The following is an 8,935-nucleotide window of genomic DNA, read 5'->3' on the forward strand; positions in this document are numbered from 1 at the left end:
GGAGAATATGCATACTGATTTTTGAGTGTAGAGGATTTACAGCACTGACGTTTTAACAAGTTATTACTGCGGCTGCTTGTCCTCTAAACATTAGTATAATGTCTTTCAAGATTAACAGAAATAGGTTTCAGGAATGTACATGGATCTTAGGTGGGATTGGGGAGGGTAGGTTTGTGGGAAGGGTGACATGCTAGCAGGAAACATTTATATCTACAATTGCTGGATGGCTGACGAGCAGATTCTAAACAACTTCAGCAATTGTGTCAGCCATTTGCCCAGACAGCGTTTTTAATACCTTAACCTTCACTTTTCGTTAAGAATAGTAAAGAAGGGTAGATGCAAATCTAAATGAGAAAGAAGACAACTTTTATAATAAGCTATGAGACTATACGCTAAACTGGTAATGGACCAAGTGGACTCCAGTTCGGTCTGTAATCATGCGAGTGATGAACACCTGAGAGCTGAAAAAGAAACTAGACATCCGTAATACGTTTACATAAAAACAACAACAACAACAACAACAGGTAACTCGGAGAAATGCGAGACAACGGCTCTCACATGATGCTTCCTCTCCACTTGCACGGGCTTGAGGTGTTAGCTGTCCCTTCAACTACCCTATTACACTGTCTAATTACAAGCATGATGCGTACACTGCCCTATTAGTGCTCAAATCGGGCTGGTGATAGCCAATCACGTTCGAGAATGTTGCCATAGTTTTGACAAATAATGGTAACAGGACTGAGTGGGGTCCAATTCGGTCTGTAATCGTGAAAGTGATGAGCAAAATCGGACGATCGCTAATCGGGAGTCTAAATTGGCTATCACGAGTATGATTACGGACAGAATTGGACGACACTTAGCTCAGGAGTGGAGAAGTGACTCCTGTCTGTTGTTTTTGTTTCTCTTATTTGTCTGCCTGACCCGATTATCGAGATGTTGTTTTTTTTCCCATTTTACAGTTGATGTTACTTAAAATCATACTTTTGATTTTAAGCTTCTGCTTTGACTCTTTACTTCCCGTTTGTTACAGTAACAAAAATCTCTCAGTGCCAACTCCGAGACTAAGGCAGTCACGTGTGGCCTTGCGTGACAACTTCCCAGGTTCCACCGGGCTGCAGTCTGTGGTTTCAATTAAGCGCGAACCTGGTAACCAGCAAGGAACAAAATGGCGGATAAGCCAAGATCTTGAGCTACGGGAGTTACTACATCACGGGCGACGAGCGGGGATAGAAAAGACGACCCAAATATGAGCGGTCAGCGGTGAAACACCTTGTATACTTCATATAGAGACATATAATTTGTTGTTCCAGAGACAATCGTGTTGTAAAGCCGAAATGTTAACAGTTTACTTCACAGTTTAAGCAATTTTTCAAAAGTGTTGATTGAACTCATATCTTTTACTGCTTTAATAAACAATGGAGGCTTCGGAGAGGGAGCCAGAGGCATTTGGAAAGGCACCAAGAATAATTATATATATGGTTTGTAGCTAGCTGCGTGACGAAAAAAAAAGTATCATGATTTCCGGTTGTCAAAAATGTCAATCAAATTTGGCAGGAACTTGGTTTTCGAACTGTAGTTTGCTTTTCCTGGAAGATTTTGCCATGGATGAAGACCAAAAGCCAACAATGTTAAGAGATTTAGAGATCGACTTTTTGAAAGAACATCTCAATGGCTTTTCTGTTGAAGGCAATTATTGTTTTGGATATTTCGAGGGAAAGATAGATTTTCACGAGCGTCAATGGTGCAGAATCGTAACTTGATGGAGCCAACAGTGAACAACATCCCAGAATTCAAACTTTGTGATTTTTTTCTCGGCTTAAACGCTAAGTCAGTTGTTCAATTGAATAGGAAGAAAAACATTTCGAACGGAAAACAGCATTATTTGCGCGTGTGGATCTTTTGAGAAAAGGTCTCCTAAACGAGTGGTCTTGATTGTAAATATTTAAGGAATGGTAAATACATTAGCCTTAACATGGCTGTTTCTCGAAGCTCAGTGTTTTCCTACTTGCCTTTTTTCCACGTGAATTGGGGGCGATTGAATAGATATAACATGCAGTAAAAGAACTTCAGCTGATAGAAATTTTAAATTTCTCATCTTAGGCTGTGGATACAAAATTCAAGTGAAAAGGAAGCCAACTGTGATCAATGCTTTGAACAAGTCAAGATACGTTTTTTTCGTCACACAACAAGTTACATAACGTGAATATCATTCTTCTTGATGCCTTTCCCGGTGTCACCAATGCCTTTCCCGATGCCTCCGTTGGTTAATAGAGCATTAAAAGTATTGTTCCAGTTAAAGCTAGAGGAAAATTGCTTAACTTTTTAAGTAGCGAAGTGTAACTTGGTAACATTTCGGCTTTACAACACGATTGTTTTCTGCAACTACAAAACGTACATTTAATTCTTCTTGGTACCTTTCGGATGCCACCGATGCCTTCATTGTTTATTAAAGCAGTAAAAGATATATGTACAATCAACACTTTTGAATTGCTTAACATTTTATTTAGCGAAGTAAACTGTTTACACTTCGGCTCTACAACACGATTGTTTCCTGATACTACAAATGATCTGTCTATATATGACTGTCTATACATGAAGTATGAAAGTTGTTTCACAGCTGACCACTCGTATTTGGGTCGTTTTTTCTATCCCCGCTCGTCGCCCGTGATGTAGTAACTGAGCTACAAGTATCTAAGATATAGGGTTTGATTGTAAAGTAGCTGCATATTTCTATTTTATTCAGTCCTCTTGTGTGTTTTAGGATGTCTTCACCTTCAACAGACTCTTGCTCCATGTAGGAAAAGGTAGCTACTAAAATACAAATTACCCTTTTCGAATCTCCTGGCATATGTGACCCTCCACGGGAAAACGGACACTAACGCTTTTCCGTTAAACGGTCTCGAAAAACGGTTGTAAACGGATAGTAAACGGTTAACTCGAGCGTTTAAACGGATGCCATAACCGCTTAAACGGATGGCAAAAAATTTAAACGGTTGACCAAAGTCCAAAAACGGATAGCTTAGGCCTTCAAACGGTTGACCAAAAATAAAAACGGATAGCACGAAACGTTAAACGGTTGACCAAAGTTCAAAAACGGATGGCTCACACTTTTAAACGGTTGACCAAAAATAAAAACGGTCAGCCCGAAACGTTAAACAGTTGACCAAAGTCCAAAAACGGATGGCTTAAACCGAGAAACGGTTGACCAAAATCGACAAACGATGAGCTTAAAATTAATGTTTAACGGCTGTGGTTGAGCCGGCGAGATCTTCTGCGGAAAAACTTTCAGAGTGACAACGGATAATTATCCTTTAAAGCGAAAATATTTAGCATGATAATTTGAAAAGTAATAACTAGCATATACTTGCGCATTTTATTTCTGGGTTAATTACTGCCGCTTTCGTGTGACATTCATGAAATAAGCGCAATTTACTGAGAATAGTTTCGCTGCCGAATATCCTGAACGGCTTCCGCGAGAAACTCATAATCTTCTCCTTTGTTTATTCTTATTAGTATTGAAAATGAACTTCATTTCTTCCTGTTCGGAAGTTTCGCGAAACAAATTTGCATATGCAATGCCGCCACCTTGTCTGAAGCCGAGACCTTTCAAGGTCAAATAACGCAATGAAGTTCCATTGCAAATAAAAGGTCGAATCGGTGTCACGCACCAAGCGGGGCCGTTAAAATGATTGTCAATAAAACCAAGAATGATGAATCAAGATGATATAAACAGAAAGAGAGTAGCCGATTTAACTTGTTTGTCAAAGGATGCGACGGAACTCGCTTACTATGATCACGCAATAGATAAAACCAAAATAAGATACGGTCTTTCTGTATTTCAAGAATCGGCGAGTATCGAGCGAACGTAAGATTGATACTTCGAACTGCCTATTACAGAATGATAGGCAAACAGTCCAAAGCTTTCCGTGGAACTTTAAACGGATAGCTTTTTTTTTTTAAACGGGTAAGCAAACCGTTTAAATGTTTTTGCTAGAGCGTCGAACGGATGCAAATTTTTTTAAACGGATGCAAATTTTTTTAAACGGATGCAAATTTTTTTAAACGGATGAGCAAACCGCTTAAACGTTTTGGCAAAAGCGTTAAACGGATGCAAATTTTTTTAAACGGATGAGCAAACCGCTTAAACGTTTTAGCTAAAGCATTAAACGGATGCAAATTTTTTTAAACGGATAAGCAAACCGTTTAAACGCTTTCATGAACCGTTTAAACGGATATAAACGGATAGTAAACGGTTTTGCAGCTTAAACGGAAAAGCGTTAGTGTCCGTTTTCCCGTGGAGGGTCACATATGTATTAATATATAGCAAGATTAACATCGAATATTCTCGTTAAGTTTGCAAGAGGTTTTCTATATACCGGGTTTGGTTGTAAAGTAGCTGCATATTTCTATTTTTCTTTATATAAAATATATGACCCAATTCATTATGCACATTCAGAAGTCTAATTTGATGGATAACAAATTGCTGGTGAATGAATTGAAACATACAGTTAAGAATTGGTTCACTTGACCGAAAACGATTTTGGCTAAACACTGTTTAAGTTTGGCTTTGCATGGAAAATTGAAGAAAGTTTAATCATTTTCCTTTCATACAAATAAAATTTTTGACTATTTTTTTTATTGGTGATTATTTATTCTTTTTAATTAATTTGAATTCATAATTTTACAATTTTACTCCCACGTTTAAGTTGCCCTTTCTAGGAATCACGGTTTTTCTATTTAAAGCCCAGGGCAGATGTTGAAAGCAAAGCTAAGCTGATTACTTGATGTACAAATAGCTCAGGGAATATTCAAATTTTGCTACATACATTCTTTGGAGGGTTTAAATAAATACAGAACAGTAAGCAGGCACCCCCATTGAATGATCTACAGCTGATACTCAAGCATGGGATGGCTTTCTGATATAACAATACCATTTTTACTTAATTAGGTTGAGTATACCATGCTTAAGAGTAATCATTAATAGACTGAAGAAAAGGGGTCACTTTTAGAAATTAATCATTTGTGTATAGGTGGTTTGAATGCCAGTCCATTTTAAGCTACACATATCATGGCCTATTATGATTCATTTCATCAGATGGCATGTCCATTTAAACACTTTCTAAAGTCACTTCATAATTGCTTAAAATTATTTTGAATATTATTATGTTTCCAATTGATATCCTATGTTCAATTTTTAAATAACCACATATGATTTGCCAAATAATCCAATGCCCTGGAGTAATTCTCAGGACCAAAGTACCTTTGTAACACTAGCATGATTGTAATGTTCTTTTTTCACAGAATTGATGATATAGAAGATAACTCAAAGTTACAAAGAGGGATTCCATGTATTGTCTCATCACAATCAATGCATTTACTGATAGTAGTGTAACTGGCTGTTGATCCAAATAGTGTTAACAGCACACAGCAGAATGCTGCACCAGGATCTTCCTTGCTCGTACCCCCTGAGGGGCTCCTTTGAAATGCAGGTCTAATGGATATATGTGCATAAACCATCTTTACATTTTTCTTTTCATTGATAATTTATTAGTTGCTCACCAGATTTATGGAGTGGCTCACACAATCAACAGTGCTAACTACATGTACTTCAAAGCTTTGGAGAAGGTGCTGTCCTTGAACCATCCAGATTGTATAAACATATTTACAGGTTCTAACAGATAAATCCTCTATAATTCTTATAGTGCAAAACCAGGGGATTATATTTAGCTTGTGGAATAGATATTGTTGGTAGCCTCAGTAAATGTCATTACCACTATTCCTGTAAAGTAGATGTCAGCTCTAGTATCAACCCACTAACTACAACAATTTGTAGAAGTGATTTAGATGTGAGTTCTCTTCACAATTGCAATACATCACTAAGCTGAAAAATAGGTTACAAGAGTAAAAAAGTCTAGAATATGTTCCTTGTTAGAATAAGAGTTAATGAACTACCAGTAATCTCCAAAGGGATGAATAACATGTATAAATGTTTAATTATTTTTTTGTGTTTGAAGTGTATTTTTGGATCTGTGTTATTTCTCTGCAACTTTTTCATTCAGAGGAACTGTTGGAGCTTCACAGAGGCCAGAGAAGGATATTTATTGGAGAGACAGTTACACCTGCCCATCTGAGGATGAGTATCATGAAATGGTCAAGAAAAGTAAGCTTCCATTCAAACTTAAACTTGTCTCCTACTTTTGATTTAGCCCTACTAAGCCCTATTTTCTCTCTTTGTGCTAGTGTTTTAACAAAAAGTTTGTGTACATTGGAGCTGCATGTAACTATACAGTCTTATAAATTACAAATGACTGTGAATATATGAATATCCTAAATGTGAACTGCAGATTAAGAAATGAATATGCAGAAAGCAATCTTCACAATAACAAACACTATTTAAGCAGTACTAGATTTGAACCCAATGACCTTGTTAACTCAGTTGGTAGAGCACTGCGCTGGTATTACAGACATCATGGGTTCAAATCCAGTACAGGCCTGAATCTTATTTCAGGCCTTATTACATTAGTAGTGTTTATTACTGCATACATTGCTTTCATATACACATAAATTATATGCAACTTCTGGAAGGATTTCTTTTTCCAAGGAGGAGATGTACACTTTCAACTGAATCATAATATTATTTTGACCTGTGGAACTTTGATGAGGCCAATAACAAATATTATTGATCCTCCAAATTTACCTTCTGACACTCCCTACATTTGACTTTATACAAACTAACAGCTCCCATTAGCAGTCGACTTTCCTTACCATCTTCACTGGAGGCGTGAAATGTTAAGAATTTCTTTAATCACACATACTGTTGCAGTTGAAAATGTCTACGACATATTTTGTTGAATGGCTTTGTTATGGATTTTAGAGACGGGAGGCCTTTTTAGATTGGCTGTGAGGCTGATGCAATCTTTCAGTGGAAATAGAAGGTGATCTTTTATTATAATTCTTAGACATAACCTTTCAATAAAATACTGGGAATTCTCTTGAGATATTAATGGGAGTACAATACAGAGGAGATAAGAAAACAGTGTGTGTAAAATTTCCCATGTCAGCTAGAGAATATAAAATCACGACATTTATTGATTGCAATTGCTTCCTTATTAGATTCAGGCAGCCAATGCCTTTTGTTTCAATTTTTTGGTCGAAAAAAATTTAATGTTAAAAAGGTTGCTTTGAAATGTTTAGTTCCTTTTTTGTTTGTTGGATGGTTTGTTACCGGACGTTGTCCAACTGTTTTCCAAATGTGGTAACAAACACATTGTAGACAACTGATTGTTACCTTTTCTTGTCACAAATCCACATAATTTTCAAATAAATCTTCACTCACTCTTCTCTACGCCCGTCTTAATCACATTTATCCACGTATCTTCTTGTATAATTTCAGTAACTTCGTTCCATTACTGGATACATTCGCCTTGTTTTTCCAAATCAGAGATGACTATGCCAACTTACTCTCGGAAGAGGTAGGAAGTGATTTGATTAATTGTAAGTAATCTTTTGGTTACATTTCTTTGCGTATGTCAAATATGTAAGTGAATGAAATTTAACCCGTTTTTCACTTTTACTCTTTTCACAACAGTACAAGGAATACAAAAGTTTTTGTGAAGACCTAACGGAAGGAAAGTTTTCATTTCCGATCATTCATGTCATCCGCAGTGACTCTGAAAGCATCAGAATTTTGAGTATCCTTTCTGAGAATTTGTCCTTCAGTAGCCCCTCCTAAGTTCATTAAAGTTCGCTGGGTCGGGTCTCTGGGGAGGTGAGTATGGTTTTAAGAGCAGAGGGGAAGGGTTGGGGGGGGAGAGGGGGCTTCATGTAAAGGAAGAGGGTTATTTTCAGGAATGCCTCGCACATTGTGGTCGTGTATTGCGCTCGAGTCAGGAAAATCCTCACATAGACGACGCATCGACGACTACGGCGTTATGCTACGTGGGAAGTCATAAACGAAGCGAAGTAAGAGAAGATTTAGGGATTCGTATTAAGGTTTTGCTGTGTTATCTTTTGTTACTAATTAGTCACGGCTAAGTAGCCTTAAAAATATCAGTTATTTTGTTTGTTTCGTTGATTGGTTTTTTTGTTTGTTTGTTTTGTCTTTTTTTTGTTTGATAATTCGTTTGTTTGTTTTTCGGGCTAGAGGAGGCATGCGTGAGGCGAGCGCCATGTGCGAGTCAGTCTCCAGAGGAGGAGCATTTTATCAACCACATGCTTTGGCGCACTTTTTGCGCTTGCCTTGCGTTCCCCTTTGCTTGCTTTGAAAACGAACTAAAAATTAAGCCCGTGACTGCAGACTGTGGCTGCTGGCGACAATGCCGCTGTTTTCCTTGAGACCAAGACCGATTATATGCGACCCTTTTTTAAACTAAAGTAGCCTAATTAATAATCAACAGATCTCGTTAAAATTGTTGCTTACCGAGTTATTCAAAACCTTAATTCCCCATTGCTTAGATATTTTGAGACAGAGGACAACTGACGTAGACGTTAAGAAGTATTTTGTAGATTGTTTAGAACAGGTGAGTGAGACATGCTTGGACCAAACTCCTGGTCAGTACTGACTTTGAGAACACATGTGTATTGTGTTATCAATGTAACAATGTGTTTGTTTGTTTGTTTGCTTATTTTCTGGCAGATTGGCTCATTTGCGTACACTAAAGTAATACTCAAGCAAATGGAGGACAAGTAAGTAGAAGCCCGTAATAATTCGATCGTTGTCGAAAATGCTCAGACATGTGATACAATTACAGAAGGGTTTGAGGTTCTATTCCTCATGGGGACCCAGAAGTTCTCCTTTCTCCCACGCTTGTGACAAGACGAAAAACATCTTTCTCTTTTTCTTAACCGAGCTCAAAAACTTATCATTTCTCTTATTCTACTTACAAACATGACGTTATCAACATTGCTGATCTTAACAGTATGCAGAACTTCGTAA

The 8,935-nt window shown here is 37.4% G+C and overlaps 1 pseudogene; it reads left to right on the forward strand.

The window, feature by feature from the left end:
• Positions 1-1,601: 1,601 nt before the first annotated feature.
• LOC136276888 (geranylgeranyl pyrophosphate synthase-like) lies at positions 1,602-8,689 on the forward strand (annotated as a pseudogene).
• The last annotated feature ends 246 nt before the right edge of the window (positions 8,690-8,935 follow it).

This window comes from Pocillopora verrucosa, chromosome 5 (genome assembly GCF_036669915.1).
Source record: "Pocillopora verrucosa isolate sample1 chromosome 5, ASM3666991v2, whole genome shotgun sequence".
NCBI lineage: Eukaryota > Metazoa > Cnidaria > Anthozoa > Scleractinia > Pocilloporidae > Pocillopora > Pocillopora verrucosa.